The sequence below is a fragment of the Musca autumnalis genome, unplaced genomic scaffold (genome assembly GCF_047663935.1).
Source record: "Musca autumnalis isolate F117 unplaced genomic scaffold, ASM4766393v1 scaffold_1, whole genome shotgun sequence".
Taxonomy (NCBI): domain Eukaryota; kingdom Metazoa; phylum Arthropoda; class Insecta; order Diptera; family Muscidae; genus Musca; species Musca autumnalis.
Genome location: NW_027411644.1, coordinates 14,098,105 through 14,119,490, shown reverse-complemented (window position 1 = coordinate 14,119,490; position 21,386 = coordinate 14,098,105). Strand labels below are relative to the sequence as shown.

General features: G+C 36.3%; 1 protein-coding gene across 1 annotated transcript in view; it reads left to right on the top strand.

Annotated features, from left to right (window-relative positions):
- LOC141393968 (homeobox protein prospero-like) overlaps positions 1 to 21,386 on the top strand; it is a 227,806-nt gene that overhangs the window by 14,226 nt on the left and 192,194 nt on the right. The window lies entirely within an intron of this gene.

The window sequence follows — 21,386 nt, the reverse complement described above, 5'->3', positions numbered from 1 at the left end:
CAAAATTAAACGCAAATGGCTGGCTCTTGATTAAAAAGCTACCCCAACAAGTTATAAAATATTTTAACTATCTTACGAAGCCACTTTTTATATGCAAGATTATTTTCGGTATGCCAAGGCATATTTTTTAATTTACTATTTTTTAATATATAGACTTTTGAAAATGTCACGTAATTGAACAAATTTCAAATTTTGTGCTTGTCAAGCTATTTATCTTAATCAGCTTATTAAATATATATGTATGTATGTATTCATACAGAAAAGTACATTTTCTCAATTTATAATAAGACTATATTAAAACGACGACAAAATCGAAAGAAAAAACTATAAAACTATATCTTAGATTTTAATCAAAATACCTTTCAAAAACGTTTGCCCTTCCATGGGACAATTTTTATTTTTTTTTCCAACTATGCAACTTGTATTCTTTATTTGCATTTTTGTAATATGCACAATCAAAGTCTTCTTAACTCTTGCCAATTTAAAAGCCCGTCCTACAAGTACATTTCTCTCTCTCTCCTCCTGCTCCTCCTCAGAAAATCTTACATAATTCTTACATATTAAAACAACAAAAACTACAAACACATACATTTTTCTAAGCACAAATCCTTATGATGAACTATAATGAAAAAAAAACCAAAACAACTCTAAAGGTATGAGCAAAAGTTTATTAAAACAAAAATATATTAACATTCAAAGAGAAAAACTGGCATATGGAAGAAAGGCAATGGGAATCGTAGACCAAGTTAGGGATTTTTTTTTCCAAATGTACCTAATACACTCAGAAAAAGTGGGATATTCAATAACAAAATAAATTAACATATTTGGAATAATATACTAAAATATTAGGAATTTAAAGAAACATCTAAAAAAAAATGCACATTTATAAGGGGCGTATAAGTAATATGAATATAAAACGTATACGTATTGCCATGAAATATACGTAAAGGGAAAATTATACAAATAACAATTAGAACTGTAAAAGTCGTTGGAATTATTATAACATTAGGCAAATGATCATCAGACTAATGCAATTACCAAATTAAAAAAAAAATCATTTTCCAAAAGAGTGCCATAACTCAAAAAATCGATTTTGCAAAAACGCACTATTTAAATTTGACTTCCCTGCATAAAAATATTATCATACCAAAAGCAAAATATCTGCATACATTATCCTTTGCTTGGGGCTATCAGCCATAAATTTCTATCCAATATTTATAATATTAGGCAAGGTTTGAAGTTGGTGGTGGTAGGTTAACTCCAAATACTCGTTATTAGATTTTTACACATCTTCAAGTAAACTAGCTGTAACTTATTGAACTCTCAGGATATCAATATGGAATTTGGATAAATTATGCAAAAATAGTAATAATTTCTATCAAATTTATCTGGAAAAATGCATTTTTGAGTTATGACATTTCTTGAGTTAATAAGCGTTATGTAGTGTAGTAAGAAAAACACACGTAGGTGCACTATCACCATATATTAGGAAAAACAAGTCGAAAAAAAATCGAACATCCTAAATTACAATCAACACTGTTCCTCCTCGTAATCGATTACAGACAATTTGAAAACGAATTAGCCCTGTTCACCAGTCTGTATGGTTGGTTGGTGAACTCTATAACAGATCAACCAATTTGGGTCAACATTTTCACCTTGTCCTCGTTGTCCTCGGCCACTGATTCGGGTAACTTCCCCACAATAGTTTAGAAATGTTCTCTAACGCACGATAACTCTCATAGGGAGTACCGGATTTTGTCCATAATTTCAACATCGCAATATTTCTTCCAAACGTAGATAAGGTTCAAACATTGACTATATCTACGAGGGCAGTTCGAAACTTCTTAGCCTAGCACAAAAAGCGCGGTATAAACAGAAAAAAGTTAAGTGTTTTGGAAACTTCCATCTCTGTTATGAACACACGTTAAATTTTGTTTCGATCTGGCAACTCCTTCAAATAGAAACAGGGTTTCAAAAAAGACACATCCGCAATTTTTTTACAATGGAAAAATTAGAAATGCGTGCTGTCATTAAATATTTACATAAAAAAGGTTTATCGGGACAAGAAATTCATAATGATATGGTGAATGTTTTAGGTGAAAGTGCCCCTTCATATGCAACAGTAAAAAATTGGGTTGCTGAATTTAAACGTGGTCGTACAAGCATTGAAGATGAACCACGTAGTGGACGTCCAAAAACAGCAACAACAACAGAAATTGTAGCCAAAGTGCATGATATGGTATTAAATTATCGACGAATAAAAGTGCGTGAAATTGCTAATATCATGGGCATCTGAAATGATCGAGTCTATTTAATTTTGCATGAAGAACTACAGATGAAAAAGCTTTCTGCAAGATGGGTGCCGCATTTGTTAACAGTCGATCAAAAACGCATAAGTCGATCAAAAACGCAGAATGAACATTTCTCCAGCTTGTTTGCATCGTTTTAAGCGAAATAAAATGGATTTTAAGCGTCGTTTCATAACTGTTGATGAGATATGGATCCACCACTATACTCCAGAGACAAAAGAACAATCCAAACAATGGACTGAAGCTGGAGGAAGTGCCCCAAAGAAGGCAAAAACAATTCAATCGGCTGGTAAGGTTATGGCAACGGTTTTTTGGGACTTCAAAGGTATTTTATTGATTGACTATTTGCAAAAGGGTAAAACAATAAATTCAGAGTACTATTGCAACCTTTTGGATCAATTAAATGTACAAATTCGAGAAAAACGTCCTGGCTTACAACACAAAAAAATAATTTTTCATCAAGACAAAGCACCAGCGCACAAGAGTGTTTTAACAATGGCTAAAATCAACGAATTAAAGTACGAGTTGCTTGACCACCCACCTTATTCTCCTGATTTAGCTCCCAGTGACTTATACTTGTTCCCAAATCTAAAAAAAATCCTAAATTGACTGAAACTTGCCCATGAAAATTACGTTACAATAGCGTCCATATCGGTACCTCTCACACAAATGATAAAATGTTTCATTTGAGTGAATTTAAGTTCTGTTTGAGGATTGCATTGACATATCTGCCGAAGATACTATTTGTGATCGTAATGTTTATAGCTATACAAAGCTTTTCCCGATATAAAGTCCATGCTTCCTGACATAATGTTCAAAAGCTCTAAGAAATGCGACGATGACCAACTAAAATGGCTGGTTAGCACAACAACTATAGAAAGGAGTGGCTGACATTGGCCCAACCTTAACACATCGTCATGTTTATCTCAAACTTAAATTAAGTTCGAAAATTGACATATCAAACATTAGTGCTTAAGAGCAGTTTAAGTGCTGTTCGATGATAGTTGTGTAATTTTCAGACAGTCCTTGTGACTCTGTTTACAACGATACGTCCATGCTTCTTGACACAATGACCCAAAAGCTCTCAAAATTCCTACGGTAACCAATTAATATGTGGTAACCAATTAAAATAAATGATACGATAACTAAATATTTATGCTAAAAACTGCCAAAACTTCTTTTGTCATCTATCCAGCATGATTTATACACTTTTTCATGCACTCAAACCAATTACACTGTGAGCACAAATTTTGGGGCAGAGATAATTCTTTTTGGAGATGAAAGCCCAAAGGACAGATCCGCCGTGAGTCGAACTTCCACGTTATCGGGCGATGAAGTTTTTGCTAGAGACCCTGCAAGGCATCAGGAATTAGCGTTATATCTTTTGTTCACTGTTGTTTTAGCTTATTTTTGAGATGACATGTCTGCAGTCAAATCGAATGAGGATTATTTTCGTATAGCACTTCAATCCTCTAACTCGCTTCCTTCAATGTCCTTTTCGTCCTTTATTTTAAGAGCCGCTATAAAAGAACCACAATATGACGTTTTACAGCTTCGAAATGTTGTGCAAAAATGTCGCTCAGAAAATTTTAAGTACGGCTCTCATTGACAACTAATCGATTTTGTCGCGCCTCATGATCAGTTTAGCCGATAAAACATGCGATCATTTACTTCTAAGTGTTTTTTTCGTGAACAACTTTCGTTGGATTTGCCTCGCCGTAGAAGAATCCCCATGGTCGATTGCTGTTTTGTTTCGGGCTCATACGCATAGATTCAAGATTCGTCTGTTATGATCTTACAAACGTCGTTTGAAGCACCGCGATGGTATTTATTCATAATTTCTTTAAGCAAACCGACAACAGCCTTTTTTGAGCGATTCTCTGGATCCAACGAGGAAACTCCATTTTTGTAGCCAAGTGTTCATACAATATCAAATGTTAGTTAGTGAAAGAAATTCCCACGGATGCCTCTATCTCACGGTATATAACATGGCGATCTTGCATTATCCGCTCATGCACAGCCTAATTTGTTTGTGCCGTTATTGGCCGACCCTAACCACCTTCGTTTTTTGAGAGTGTCGGCCACGATTGAATTTATTGAACCCGTTTTTCATATCGTTTCAGGATGGTCCTTTATCGACATATAAAGATTTAATTGGATCGATGCATTCTTGCCGTGATTATCTACATCGAAAGTTGTGAAAAGTAATCGAACGAAAATGTTCACAAGTAAATTACATTTTTGCAAAGTGATTTTTTCAATTCACTGTCCTTAGTACGTTTAGGCAAACAACTAAAAACCCTACGTATTACCTAGGCCTATATATCAATCCCGTCCTTCGGGTACCTCCCACACAAAATTTCGGAAAAGTGCAGTTTGAACACTCGTCCCGAATCTATTTGAAATTTTTTGCAGACGGTTGTTTTCACGGTCCCTATTACAACGGTCCAAAGCTCAAAATAAATCCTGTCGGCACGAACTTAAACTCTGAGTCCTCTCTCAGAAGTTCGTTTATGAAAAATGTTTGGTAGGTATGTGTCAATGATTTGGTATAGCCCCACATTACTGTACCTACAGATTCCACGTACTTTGAAGCTACGTCATGATACAAAATCAATATATTTTATATACGGCATAATTATTGTATTTGTTTTTGTCAGAGGCTGAGGTTGTCGGCACAACTAGCTGATACTTTTTTACTTGTTTTTATATATTCCTATCGGCTTTGACATTCGGTCAGAAATTAATAATTTTATCTAATGACGGATCTAATACCGGCTACACGACCAGAAGTTTTTCGGTATTTATGAACATGCAAAATATATAGGGCTTTTTGAAATTTTGGGGCCTTTATCTTTATCCTTCGCCAATAAAAACGTGGACAAAAACCTTCAAAATGTGTGAAGTCAGACAAGAAAAAGAAATGCAGTAAGGAGACTTCAAATTATATTGAAAATTACACCTACATAACAACATTGTCCCACAACATCCCATACGGGACAAGGGAGACTTCTCTCTTATCAATGAGTGCACCCCGATTCATATTTAGCTCAATGATATGGGACCTACTGTTTATCGCTGAGTCCGAACGGCGCACAATGGTTCAGGAATCGATTTTCCTGGCCAAAAATCAAAATTTTGTTTTGTCAAAGATATTTAATTTCTGTATGGGATTCGATAGTAAACATATTGAAACTAAGGAAACCAAAAAATTAGGCCCAAATATTGTAAGGTGTGGGCGTGGCGTGCCCCTAAAGACGAGCATTTTCCCCATTTTTGGGAAATACGTAATTTTTGCAAATTTCTGGAGAAAGCTATTTCTCTGAAACTATAACAGTTATTGTGTTCATTGTTTTTTTGCAAGGTAGGTAGGATTGTGGCCTTTAAAAATCGTTATAGTAAATTACCGTAGCATTTACACAACATGATCTATTTTATTTTTCCTCGGGTACTAAATTTTATGAAATTCCAAATTTAGTGGACTAGAACTTTTGTGGAACAACATGGAACAAAGTTCTGTTTTCACAGAAAGATGCCCAAAAATCTCCTCTTCCAGCCCATATATACTTTTGTACCCGTCCCGTTCCGTCCGTTTAACACTTTTTTCAATTTATTGAAATTACATGGGTAAAAATGCGTGTTTTTCTATACTGTTTCCATATGAATTACAATTTTTTGACACAAATTACAACTTTTTTGAGTATATGAGTTTTTATACGAGTTATATAACTTTTATTAAAACCCATGGAGAATTTTTTTAATTTTTGAAAAAATTTAAATTTTTTTTGTTAATTTTTTTTTTACAAATTTTTGAAAAAAAATTTTCGAAATTTTTTCGAATTTTTTTTTTTAGTTTTTTTGGTAATTATTTTGTTTATTTGTTGGTGTTTGACCATCTTTAATACATAGGAAGATATAAAAATCACAAAAACACTCATATTTTGATGAAAAATAGTTAAAAAAAACTCAAAAGTTTAACTTTGACCTTAAATTTCTCTGCAACTGCCAGACCGAAATTTACCGCTTATAACTCGTCTGAAAGCTGATTGTGTTATCTGTCTAACAAAAAAAGAATTATGAATATATCTCTATCCGTTCAAAAGTTACAGAATTTTGACCAGGAAAAAACGATTCTGAACCACTGTGCAGCGTGTATTAAGACACCACTTGTGGAGAAGTTTTTCAAAGCTGAAAAGCAGGAAATGTCTCCAACATTACTGAGTGGTATTTTGCCACCGTTGAAAAAAGTTTAATGTTGCCTGGCCGCGGAATCGAACCCCCGACCTTCTACGTGCAAGGCGGGAGTGCATACCATTGCACCACGGTGGCACCCAACATCTAATTCGTATTAAACATGTGATTAAAATCTTCAAAATATGTGAAATCAGAGGTTAGCGTTATGTGGATCAATAAAAAATTGGATAGATATGGTCCATTTACGAACTTTTTATTTGGAAGGAAAATTGGTTGTAAACAATTTGGGTCGAATCGGTAACCCTGATCGAGAAATTAGTGCTCATCAACCTGCCAGACGAACGAACGGACATAAATAAACTGACTCCAAATTCAATGAAATGAATTTGGTATTAAATATGTGAGGGTCTACTACCATTATTTCGACGAGACACATTTTTAACCGAATCAAAGTATATACATATCGATCATTTACTCAAAGAGTGGCATAACTCAAAAAATGCGTTTTCGGAGATAGCAATTTCAATTTTTTCTACGACTTCTACTTTATCTTGTGTCAAATTTTCGGGCTCATGTCTTCTTGTTATTCAATGTATGTTGGTATGTAAATCAACAAAAATTTATGTGCGATTAGTCAGGTACAGTCAAAAATAGAAAAATCTTCCAAGTCAGTAATCTTGAAATTTTAGCATTGTAGATTGTCGTAATATTTGACGCCGAATAGCCATGGTAAAAAGCAATGCAACTTTCGCCAATCTAAACGACATTAGAATTAGTTTCATTTTACGGTTCATGGAGACTTGATTCAATATTGTTATGTTTTGTTATTATTTTGTAAACTACTGCGAAAGAAACGCTATTTCTCCTTATATTTTTCATTAGTTCTTGCGACATACATACCAAAAAGCAAAATGCTTCATATTGGCCATAACTTTTTCTTCGAGTGTATTAAGCAAACACCTTTACGTACGAGAATAACAAGAAAACATGTAAAAGTTATTGCAATGCATTGCCTTCATATCTGGATGTTAGTTTGTAAGCAAAATGCATATGTGTGTGTCTGTACGTACGTGTGTTCGCTTCTAACTCACATGTTAAAGGAAACGGAAATTTCTACAAGTATTGCTATGCAACGACGACAAAAAAAGAAAACACCGAGAGAGAGACAGAAATGAAAAACCAAACACACACAGAAATTTAGTGAACGATAAATGAAAATAAAAAATGAAATAAAAAAACAACAACTGAAGAAACATCTGAGTGGAAGAGAAAAAATAAGGACTACAAGTAGTTGTAATTATTTTCAGCTTAAATGACAAAAACAAAAAATCAGCAAAAGCAACAACAACAACAAACTGCAAGGAAACAAGTCTTAAGCATTCTTTCCACAAGGGCTAGAAGCAAGTGTTTGTTTATGTTGCAGAATACAAATGGAAGGGTGTACTTTTGATGGTGTTTATGTTCGCAACTCTTTTGCTTATGTTTTGATATTTTGTTCGCATAATATTCCCACGCTTGTTGGGGATTAGATGAATGTGTTTGTGGTGGGGAGGGAGGGGGAGATATGTGTGAACAAGGTTCTTAAGTGGGAAGATTATAGGAGGTCTGTTTGGGGAGTTTTGGCAAGTTAAATTAATATGGATTTTAAGAGAAACTAAGCAACTTTTCATCAACGACTAAGAAGACATTTTTTATATAAACGGAAAAACGGAACCAAAAATATTTTAATAGAAAACCATATTAAATATATCCATGAAAAACATGAAAAATTTTATATTTATTCTTGGTTATATCTATGAAATATTCAAGTTTTAGAGACGCTTCTAACATACTGCTAGTCCAAAACAGTGAAAACCGATATTTTTATGCATTATTGTCTTATTATGTCGACGATCATTATTTGTAAACATTTTAATTAATTTATTTAATTGAGCTTTAATGACCTTAGGAGTTTGTATTGAAAACGATATATCTATATATCGAAGACGAATATTAAAGGCCCTTCAACTGGAGTTATATTACCTAATAAACTTCCAAAATCATCCTCCCACAATTACCTTAGCAATATATATTTTTAATAAAAAATGGAAACAACTTTGCAAAGCGGAAATGTTTATGGATTTGTTTCCTAAGCACAAAGTCTTTGCCTTTCAAAGATTTGTTACATGTCTATGATGTCAAGGAAGAGAAGCTTTACCTATATAGAAGGCAGGCTTTACAACAAAAAAGTGTTATTTTATTTGCTCAAGCATACAAGTAAAGGAGGGTATGTTTGTGTATTTTAACTGTTATCCTTAGAGTTTTCATATGCACTTGGATTGCTACTTTAGCCGTCTCATTTTCTATTCATCTCAAATTCATGGCTAAGCATTTATTCGGAAAAAAGTTATTTTGTTTTTCTTTACACAAAAATATTAGATTGGGGCCATACGGAGATTTAACAACAGGCTTCGTTACTATTAATTTTACAAAATGTAACAACCCATTTTAATATATTTTTTCTCCCTACGTAAAGAGTGTGAGTTAGTAGTGTGTGTGCATAGTATATTAACTATTATGTTTTGGTTCTTTAAGTAAGTGCACCTAAGGCCACTTGTGTAAAAAATGCAAATTAAAGTTGACTTACAGACTCTCTCACATACAGACATTAATATATACAAGCCTATGCCAAGACCACCGTCATAGTTTGCCAACAAAATACATTTAGTTGCATTTTTTTATTTTTTCACATGTATAGGCATTCTTTTAAATAACTTACAGCATATCCTCGGCTATGCATCTCTTATGCATGTTGTTGTTGCTGTTTTTGTTTTCTCTATACACCAGCATCCCTAGTTGGCAGGTGGTTTGAGAAAGTTTGTGTGTTTTGTTTTTCAAAACTCAAGTTTTATAGTTAATTTCTAAGTTGCATACAGATAAAGATGGAGAGACTAGAAGAGAAGAGGAAAGCAATATTTATTTTCTTATTATATGTAGTAGTGTAAACACCCTGTTGGAGATGCATACATGGCTGTTTAGTTTTTAATAAGAAAAGAGTACAGGCTCCAAGTTTAAGGAAGCGTGTTAAGTGTTATATTTTGCCAATGCTTATGCTGTTTGGTTTTTCCTAGATGCAGCTGTATTTCCACTTGCAATACGTAGTGCAGAGCAACTTTTTTTGTATGTCCAAGTTTTCTAAAGAGTTTAGGGGGAGCAAAAATATTGAGGAAAATTGAATAAAGTTTTTCTCAACAATTTTTAATTAATTTTATAGTTCTTTTTTTCTAATAAAAACTTTTAGTTGATAATTAAGATAAGAAGGTCGTGAAGAGGTGAATATTTTAGAATTTTGAAGAATAGAACCTTGCAAAACAAAGAAACTTATATATTCATTTAAATTTAATATAAGCACTATGGTAAATCTGGGAAATAAGTGGGGACATTTTTGAGAATAAATAAATCCAAAAATGTTAGAGAGCACTTTAAGGATAGTGTATACTAAAATGAAAACTTTACATGAAAGTTAAATTCCAATGAAAATATTCTCAACCTGAAATTATGAAAAATCGAAATATTAATAATGGTTTTATCACCGTCATACATCTTAAGGGCCAACAGATATAAAGCCTAACAAAAGCAAATTTTCATGGTTTCTTATACCTTCAGCCTATAGGTTAGAAAGGGTTTATACACTTTGATACGACCAAAACTGTGCCTAATCGAAATAAAGGTTTTAGACTTCAAGTATGTTTGGACGAAATTCATTTCAGACAATTTGGAGTCGATTTAGCTATGTCCGTCCGTCTGTCTGTTTGTCCGTCAGTCTGGTAAGCTGGTCGCACGATAACTATGGAACGGATCAACCCATTCGAATTTTGGGTATCGTAATATTTTGTCCTAACTTAGTTTAAGTTCGAAGATGGGCCATATCGGTCCACTCGTTCAGGTACCTCCTTCACAAAATTTCAAAATTTTTCTGTAAAATGGTCCAAACTTTGCACATCATATTATTTCTTTCAGATATAGATCAGGTTCGAATATGGACTATATCGGTCCACCGCTTCGGGTACCTCCCACACAAAATTCGGATAAAGTGAAGTTTAAGAGCACCTAACGGATCGTTGTGAAATTTTCTTCAGCAGGTTGTCTATGCGGCCCCCTTTACTACGTTACAACATTTTTCTTGCGCAAGTCCATACATCCCGATATATTGCCCTAAAAAGAAACCCTGGCGGCTCCAACCAAAATGGCAAATCCGCAAGATAATTCTAGCAGGGAGTTTATTATTGGTCAAAACTGTGCACATCATATAATTTCATCCACTCATTTATCAGGTTCGAATATGGACTATATCGGTCTACTCCTTCGGGTACCTCCCACACAAACTTCGGATAAAGTGAAGTTTAAGTGCACCTTTCGGATCGTTGTGAAATTTTCTTCAGCAGGTTGTCTATGCGGTCCATTTACGACGTTACAACTTTTTTCTTGCGCAAGTCCATACATCCTAAGATATTGGGATGAGAGCTCCAGGAAACCCTGGCGGCACCAACCAAACTGGTAAATCCGCAAGATAATTCTCGCAGGGAGTTTATTATTGGTCCAAACTTTGCACATCGTATTATTTTATCCAGTCATGTATCAGGTTGGAATATGGACTATATCGGTCCACTCCTTCGGGTACCTCCCACACAAAATTCGGATATAGTGAAGTTTAAGAGCACCTCTCGGATCGTTGTGAAGTTTTCTACAGCAGGTTGTCGTGGCGGCTCCCTTCACGACGTTACAACTTTTTTCTTGCACAAGTCCATACATCATGAGATATTGGCCTAAAAGCTCCAAGAAACCCTGGCGGCACCAACCAAAATGGCAAATTCGCATGATAATTGTCGGGAGTTCATTATTGGTCCAAACTTTGCACATCGTATTATTTTATCCAGTCATGTATCAGGTTGGAATATGGGCTATATCGGTCCACTCCTTCGGGTACCTCCCACACAAAATTCGGATAAAGTGAAGTTTAAGAGCACCTCACGGATCGTAGTGAAATTTTCTTCAGCAGATTGCCCATGCGACTACCTTTACGACGTTACAACTTTTTTCTTGTGCAAGTCCATACATCCTGAGATATTGGCCTAAAAGCTCCAAGAAACCCTGGCAGCACCAACCAGAATGCCAAATCCGCAAGATAATTCTCGCAGGGAGTTTATTATTGGTCCAAACTTTGCACATCGTATTATTTTATCCAGTCATGTATCAGGTTGGAATATGGACTGTATCGGTCCACTCCTTCGGGTACCTCCCACACAAAATTCGGAAAAAGTGAAGTCTAAGAGCACCTCTCGGATCATTGTGAAATTTTCTTCAGCAGGTTGCCTATGCGGCTCCCTTTACGACGTTAAAATTTTTTTCTTGCGCAAGTCCATACATCCCGAGATATTGGCCTAAAAGCTGCAAGAAAACCTGGCGGCACAAACCAAAATGGCAAATCCGCAATATAATTCTCGCAGGGAGTTTATAATTGGTCCAAACGTTGCACATCGTATTATTTTATCCAGCCATGTATCAGGTTGGAATATGGACTATATAGGTCCACACCTTCGGGTACCTCCCACACAAAACTCGGATAAAGTGAAGTTTAGCAGCACCTATCGGATCGTTGTGAAATTTTCTTCAGCAGGTTGTCCATGCGACCCCCTTTACGACGTTACAACTTTTTTCTTGCTCAAGTCCATACATCCCGAGATATTGGCCTAAAAGCTCCAACAAACCCTGGCAGCACCAACCAAAATGGCAAATCCGCAAGATAATTCTCGCAGGGGGTTTATAATTGGTCCAAACTTTGCACATCGTATTATTTTATCCAGTCATGTACCAGGTTGGAATATGGACTATATCGGTTCACTCCTTCGGGTAGGTCCCACACAAAATTCGGAAAAAGTGAACTTTAAGAGCACCTCTTGGATAGTTGTGAAATTTTCTTCAGCAGGTTGTCCATGTTGCCTGGCCGGGGAATCGAACCCACGACCTTCTGCGTGCAAGGCGGGCGTGCATACCATTGCACCACGGTGGCACCCAGGTGAGAGAAGTCTCCCTTGTCCCATATGGGATGTTGTGGAAAAATGTTAGGTTGTCCATGTGGCTCCATTTACCACGTTACAACATTTGTCTTGCGCAAGTTCATACATCCTGAGATATTGACCTAAAAACTCCAAAAAAACCCCTGGCGGCACCTACCAAAATGGCAAATCCGCAAGATAATTCTCGCAGGGAGTTTATTATTGGTCCAAACGTGGCACATCGTATTATTTTATACATGACTGGATATGGTTAGATATGGACTAAATTGGTCCACTCCTTCGGGTACCCCCCACACAAAATTCGGATAAAGTGAAGTTTAAGAGCACCTCTAGGATCATTGTGAAGTTTTCTTCAGCAGGTTGTCCAAGCGGTCCCCTTTACGACGTTACAACTTTTTTCTTGCGCAAGTCCATACATCCTGAGATATTGGCCTAAAAGCTACAAGAAACCCTGGCGGCACAAACCAAAATGGCAAATCCGTAAGATAATTCTCGCAGGGAGTTTATTATTGGTCCAAACGTTGCGCATCGTATTATTTTATCCAGTCATGTATCAGGTTCGAATATGGACTATATTGGTCCACTCCTTCGGGTACCTCCCACACAAAATTCGAATAAAGTAAAGTTTAAGAGCACCTCACGGATCGTAGTGAAATTTTCTTCAGCAGGTTGTCCATGCGGCTCCCTTTACGACGTTACAACTATTTTCTTGAGCAAGTCCATACATCCTGAGATATTGGCCTAAAAACTCCAATAAACCCTGGCGGCACCAACCAAAATGCCAAATCCGCAAGATAATTCTCGCAGAGAGTTTATTATTGGTCCAAACTTTGCACATCGTATTATTTTATCGAGTCATGTATCAGGTTGGAATATGGACTATATCGGTCCACACCTTCGGGTACCTCCCATACAAAAGTTCGGAAAAAAAAGTGAAGTTTAAGAGCACCTCTCGGATCGTTGTGAAATTTTCTTCAGCAGGTTGTCCATGCCTCCCCCTTTACGACGTTCCAACTTTTTTGTTGCGCAAGTCCACACATCCCGAGTTATTGGCCTAAAAGCTCCAAGAAACCCTGGCGGCACCAACCAGAAGGGCAAAACCGCAAGATAATTCTCGCAGGGAGTTTATTACTGGTCCAAACTTGACACATCGTATTATTTTATCCATTCATGTATCAGGTAGGAATATGGACTATGTCCGTCCACTCCTTCGGGTACCTCCCACACCAAATTCGGATAAAGTGAAGTTTAAGAGCACCTCACGGATCGTTGTGAAATTTTCTTCAGCAGGTTGTCCATGCGGCTCCCTTTACGACGTTACAACTTTTTTCTTGCGCATGTCCATACATCCTGAGATATTGGTCTAAAAGCTCCAAGAAACCCTGGCGGCACCAACCAAAATGGCAAATCCGCACTATAATTCTCGCAGGGAGTTTATTATTGGTCCAAACTTGACACATCGTATTATTTTATCCATTCATGTATCAGGTAGGAATATGGACTATGTCCGTCCACTCCTTCGGGTACCTCCCACACCAAATTCGGATAAAGTGAAGTTTAACAGCACCTATCGGATCATTGTGAAAATTTCTTCAGCAGGTTGTCCATGCGGCCCCCTTTACGACGTTACAACTTTTTTCTTGCGCAAGTCCATACATCCTGAAATATTGGCCTAAAAGCTCCAAGAAACCCTGGCGGACCAACCAAAATGGCAAATCCGCAAGATAATTCTCGCAGAGAGTTTGTTATTGGTCCACACTTTGCACATCGTATTATTTTATATAGTCATATATCAGTTTCGAATATGGACTATGTCGGTTCACTCCTTCGGGTACCTACCACAAAAAATTCGGATAAAGTGAAGTTTAAGAGCGCCTAGCGGATCGTTGTGAAGTTTTCTTCAGCAGGTTGTCCATGCGGCTCCCTTTACGATGTCACAACTTTTTTCTTGCGGAACTCCATACATCCTGAAATATTGGCCTAAAAGCTGCACGAAACCCTGGCGGCAACAACCGCAAGATAATGGCAAATCCGCAAGATAATTCTCGCAGGGAGTTTATTATTGGTCCAAAATTTTGCACATTGTATTATTTTATCCAGTCATGTATCAGGTTGGAATATGGACTATATCGCTTCACTCCTTCGGGTACCTCCCACACAAAATTCGGATAAAGTAAACTTTAACAGCACCTATCGGATCGTTGTGAAATTTTCTTCAGCAGGTTGTCCATGCGGCCCCATTTACGACGTTACAACTTTTTTCTTTCGCAAGTCCATACATCCCGAGATATTGGCCTAAAAGCTCCAACAAACCCTGGCGGCACCAACCAAAATGGCAAATCCGCAAGATAATTCTCGCAGGGGGTTTATTATTGGTCCAAACTTTGCACAGCGTATTATTTTATCCAGTCATGTACCAGGTTGGAATATGGACTATATCGGTTCACTCCTTCGGGTAGGTCCCACACAAAATTCGGAAAAAGTGAACTTTAAGAGCACCTCTTGGATAGTTGTGAAATTTTCTTCAGCAGGTTGTCCATGTGGCTCCATTTACCACGTTACAACATTTGTCTTGCGCAAGTTCATACATCCTGAGATATTGACCTAAAAACTCCAAAAAAACCCCTGGCGGCACCTACCAAAATGGCAAATCCGCAAGATAATTCTCGCAGGGAGTTTATTATTGGTCCAAACGTGGCACATCGTATTATTTTATACATGACTGGATATGGTTAGATATGGACTAAATTGGTCCACTCCTTTGGGTACCTCCCACACAAAATTCGGATAAAGTACAGTTTAACAGCACCTCTCGGATAGTTGTGAAATTTTCTTCAGGAGGTTGTCCATGCGGTTCCCTTTACGACGTTACAACTTTTTTCTTGCGCAAGTCCGTATATCCTGAGATGTTGGCCTAAAAGCTCCAAGAAACCCTGGCGGCACCAACAAAAATGGCAAATCCGCAAGATAATTGTCGCAGGGTGTTTATTATTGGTCCTCTCGCATCGTTGTGATTATTTTTATTAGGCTGTTCAGCGGCCTTATTTACAACTGTACAATTTTTTTCCGAAGTAATTCAATACTTCCTGAGATAATTGCCCAAAAGCTCCAAAACCCTTCCGGCACTAAAATGGCTATTGTGCAAGATAAATCCAAAAAATTTTACAAAATTTTTTCCAAACATAGTTTAACGTAATTTAATATTTGGAGTCCTTAATGAAGAAGTTTGGTTACTAAAAATGTTTTGTTGTTTTCTTTTTTTTTTTTTTTTGGTCAGTGGCTGAGGTCAGTCAGTCTTCGTGACTGATACTTCCTTACTTGTTTTTTTTTTTTTTCAAGAAAACTAACCAATTTTTCGTTAGATTTTTTTCATCTGAAAGAGCGCATCCTAATCTACTCCTGCTTTTATTAAAGCATTTTGCCGTGCCAACTCTAAATCGAAAAATAATGAACCGATCGTCATATACTGTCAACCGAATTAAGACAGAATATCTCGTAATATTTCCTCAAAACTGGGATCAAATTATCTTCGACACAAAAATTAAACAAAATTAGTTATCTGCATTTGGAAGGACTGTTCTTAGATTACATTTTAATTTTTGTTACGACAATATGCAAATATCTATATCCGTTCAAAAATTACAGAGTTGTGATCAGGAAAACGGATTCTGAACCACTGTGCGTCGACCAATACAAATGGTTGATGGTCACGATAATCGAAAGAAAAGGCTGTCATTCGTCCAACATTTGGACATGGTACTATTTCTCTCAAGCCTATGTCAAGTTCCAAAAAGGCCTATATCGGAAAAAACATCGGCTAAAACGGCTGTTTGGTACGATAAATATCGAAAGGAATGAGTACCACAATCAAGATACTTCCACAGATATGTGTTCCGTAGTTATGTGTAGACCGTGTTGATTAGGCCTATCTATGGAAAAATTAGGCCCATTGTTTATAATCTTCGGCACAAATGCCGAAAATTTATAATAATAATTGTTCCACAAACATCCCAGAAGGGACAGGAGAGACTTCTCTCATATCAATGAGTGCACCCCGATTCATATTATCTCAATGATATGGGACCTACTGTTTATCGCCGAGTCCGAAAGGCGTGTCTAAGACACCACTTGTAGAGAAATTTTACAAGACTGAAATACTCAGGAAATGTCGACGGGGAATCAAACCCACGACCTTTAGCGTGCAAGGCGGGTGTGCATACATACGGTGGCACCCAAAAAATGTACGTTAAAAATTTCCAACCTTTATTTTGCTATTTATTTTTATAACTGAGAATCTGTTCTTGGCGCATTTAGGTCCACAACTACTGTTGTCGTTTTCTTTTACACAATCGCAGGCTAACTATATATTTGTCGGCAAAGCTGACTGATATCTTTATGGTTGTTTTATTTTAGTTTAACTAAGTGAACATTACTTCCTTCACTTTCCTTAAAATAATCCTCAATTTGGTAAAAGAAGAACTTAATAAATTTGCATCATTTGCCTGGCGGTAATTGGACACCGCCATATAATAAATTGTTTTGTTGAATAGAATAATAAGCCATGCATTTTATTTAGAACGCAAATTCATTCAAATTTCCAAAAGGAAATTTTAATAAAAGCAACAACAACAAAGCTCAACGACAATTGACAAGAAAAATATCTAACAGCGACGATTCGATGTACTGCTCATTCATGTTTGCTTGCTTTCTAATTCGTTGTCAGTTGAAAAAAAAACACTACAACGTTTTAAAGTGATTATCTAGAAGCTGGCGGAGAAACGATGCAAGTGAATGCACAAGCCATTATTGTAAAGCGTACAGCGCGAATCAATCTAACACTATTGGAACGATGCACGGCATGACAATAGACATGTGAGTCTTGTTTTCTGTTAGTATTTTAAATATGGAGATTTTGAGAAGTGAGTAAAAGAGTAAGGGCGAATTTTATGATACCCCTACACTACGAAAGATATTAAATGTTTCCATTTTTTGCTATATTGATCATATGAGATTCTTTGCTCTCTATCACAATTTGCACTAAAATATTCTATAATCGCCCATGTTGGTAAAAATTAATTCTCTATCTCTACATTTCTTTAATTCAAATAATAAACAAATACTAAAATAAATAAATAAAAAATTATTTATATTATTACCCAAACCGTTTGTAGGGTATTTGTTTAAAAATAGAAACAACATATTATTGCATCATTGTAAAAAAATAGTTCGTGTCTCTCTGTACTTAACAACAACAACTATTCGGTTGTCACAAAACATGGTTTTGGGGGCAATACGTTTCTGATGCGACTGGTACCTATAATAAATATATCTAAGTACACCCACACATGCATGCGAAAAATTGTCTCACTGGCGATCTCCAAGTGTTACGCCTCGCTGAACAAAAAAAGTGGCCACAAAAAAGTAGCCAAACAAACAAAAAAAACGCGACAATTTATAGAAGCTTTTCTATTCGTTTTCCTGCTGACGAACGACAGACAATTCACTTTTTATGGGTATTCGTTATGGCACATGAGTTAAACTGGGGCACAGTGGAAGATAATACAACATGTCTTGTGTACTAAATGATGTCATACTGATACTGAGATTAATAAATCAATATTAGCCTTCAGAATACAATTCTTTAAACGCTGAATACTACACAAATCAAAAAGTATAATTCGAAAAAATCGAACCAAAGTAATGCTATATGGGAATTGTGACAAGAAATACACTGTGCAACTTTTAAGGTAATCTTGTGCAAACAATTTGAGCTGAGGATTTTTTGAAAGTATAGACCCAAACGACAAAAACCCTGTTTGAGTTTTGCTGTGTCAGATCCATCTTGGATTTCATGGCCCCATCTACACATGGTTATATATTGACTTTTTGAAGCAATTCGGGGCTATATCTCTGAAAACCAATGCGAATCTTCTTCTGACCTCTGAAGCAAATTTGTAGATAAGGACAAGAATAAAATATTTGGAGAAATAGTGAATTCGAAAAACAACATTTATTGCCTCAAATTTTATAAAATATCGAAAATTTCCACAATTTGTATACATTTCGCACCATATCTCCAAAACCGTTAATTTTTTATTAATGTTTTCTTTCGGAAAAATATTCGATGGAATATAATACACAACTCTTCAGAACATGTCATTGTTGTAAAATGTCTCTATCTCGTTGTTAATAAATATTTCAATAATGTGGTGAAATCCGAAATGCGAGAATAAACTTTTGGTGTGAACTGTGTTTGAAATATGTGTTGCAAAAGATATGATGCAAAATACCGCGGAAACAACATGAAGTAAGCATTTCAGAGTTTCAGAATGTTCTGAAGAATTGCTAAGAACTTTATTTGGAATATTTTTGCAAAACGTTACTTGGTTCAACTTCCAATAGTTTAGCTGATACTGACCAGAATTTCGGCAGTTACGATTTTGATGCCCTAGATGAAGTTTTTCTTATGTGGTCTGTTCAAAAGATAAGTTTTACTAGTTCAGGGCTGAGATAAAGGTCAGATAAATGCAAAAAACTGTAGGTTTAGCCCGGTTTAGATGAGGCCATAAAATCCGAACTGGACCTGACAGGACAAAACCCTAATAGGGTACTTTCAAAAAATGCGTACTAGAAGTTGTTTACATTTTCAGTGTTGCACAGTGATATTCAATTACTGTAAATCAATTTTGAGCACACGAAGCTATATAAAATATTGACCTTGATGACTAAATATTCTGCAGCCGTCCTTCTTTTGAACATCTAAAGAAGTGTCCGTTAGTTTGGCCGATTGAAATCTAGAGACAGATCTCTAGTTAAAAAAAAAAATTGACATTTTCGAAGGTGGCAAACGAATTTTTGGAAGTTTGCAGCGCAAATTGTTGGTCGTTTGTGGGATACGTATCAAAAACAGTGGGCCTAATTTTTCCACTGATGGACCAATCAATCAATAGAGTCTGCACAGGATAAAATCATAGCATTGTAGCAAAGACAACTAAACTTTAGTGTATGAGAAATATGAAGAAATTACCCTAAATATTGCCTAATTTCGGGGCCCATATCTCAAGGAACATCTTTTTCCCCTAGCGATAAAAAAACAATTTTGTAGTCATGATAAGATTTCCACATGCAACAGTCCGTTGGAAATGTATTTAATTTCCTTTTCGAAAGCGCCAAACAGTTGATCAGTTGAGCTTTGGGCCATTAAGTCAGGAAGAACTTACCTGTTAACGAAAAAAAGTTATATCGTTGTAATCAGAATTACAAGGTATACCTCCAATGAAAATTTTAAAACAATTCTAGAACATCACCTGGATTTAATCAAAGTTTTGAGTTTCGATTATGGTGGACGCCAGTCATTTCTATTGGTCACGGTAGAAATTTTTAAAACGTTTGGACCATTATCTCGCTATAAACAGGACCACAAAGAGTACCTTTACTAAAAACTTCAAACCGGTCCTCGAATAGCCCTGAAACTGCACCTAGCCGAAAATTGTGAATTTTTGTTAGAGAGGTACCCAAACAGGTGTTGTTGACCTTCTTGCAACTTGATGTACGTTTGGAAGAAATTTTACGAGGGCTGAATCATAACTATCTGGCCTAACAACGAAAATGCGAATATTTACTATAAAAAAGGTTTTTTGTTTTCTTAAGTAGTCTCCAGCATGATTTATAAGCTTTTTCATGAGCCCAAAGCAAATGTTAAATCCCTTTTTCCACTCCGATTTTGACACCTCCAAAACATGGTTTTTGGACGCTTTATAACATCTTCTGGCTACGAAAATCGTTGACCACGATTTTTTTCTTGATATGCTGGAATCAAATAAAGTCATTGGAGTCAAATCTACGTTTTGTCCGGTCAAACAGGCTCGCATTGTCAGGATGCCGAATGATTCGTCTTTTCTTGTTGGTTTTTCGAATTTCTCAGGAGATTTCTGGCAAACAAATTATAGTGAACTGTCCAAAATTTTTTTTTCAAATGGCGCCTGGCAACACCCTGTGTTGCCTAGGCCAGCTAGTTTTCGTGCAGCCCTCGTACGATATGCAAGGTTTCGGCAAAATCGGATACTCAATTCGTAAGTAATGGTGCTCTGCAGTAATTTTAGTTGGTGCTGGCAGAGTTTTTTAGAGCTTTTGGGCCATAATCTCAGGAAGTATGGACTCGCGTCACGAGGATTACCTGCAGTAAAAACAATCAAAACTACTGGGAGAAGTGGATCGAACATGAAAGATGTTTCAACAAAATATTAAAAGAACTAAATTTTGAAACAAATCGGTTGATCCCTTCGACAGTTATCGTGCTCTCCAACCAACCAGTAAGACAAACAGACGGACTTGGATGGATCCACATGAAATGATTAAATTTTTTTGAACCTTAGTGGGAGCGGTACCCAAAGATACGCAGAAATATTATGATATGCAAAATTTAGGCCATTACGGTACGCGGTTCGAAAATTGTCGTGCGCACCAGGCTCTACACATACTGGACTTAGATAGGGGTTCTATACAGCTTTCTGGACATTTTCTCAGGAAGTATGGACTTGCCCTTGAAAAAACATGTAACGTCTCACATAAGGACAAGTTGTTGAAAACAAGTAAAAAAGTATCAGTCAGCTTTGCCGACAGAGATATACCCTCAGCCAATGCGAATTGAAACTTTCATCTTCGGACAGATCGAATGTATTTAGAATTTTTTTCAGAATTTTGTGGCCTTTTTGGACATTTGCACTTGCCGACAAAAAATGTGGATTAGGATTTAAGTTCAAAAGTGTTGCGGAGAAGTCACTTAAAGGAATGGACTGACATAGTCCATTATGGAAGTGAATCTTAT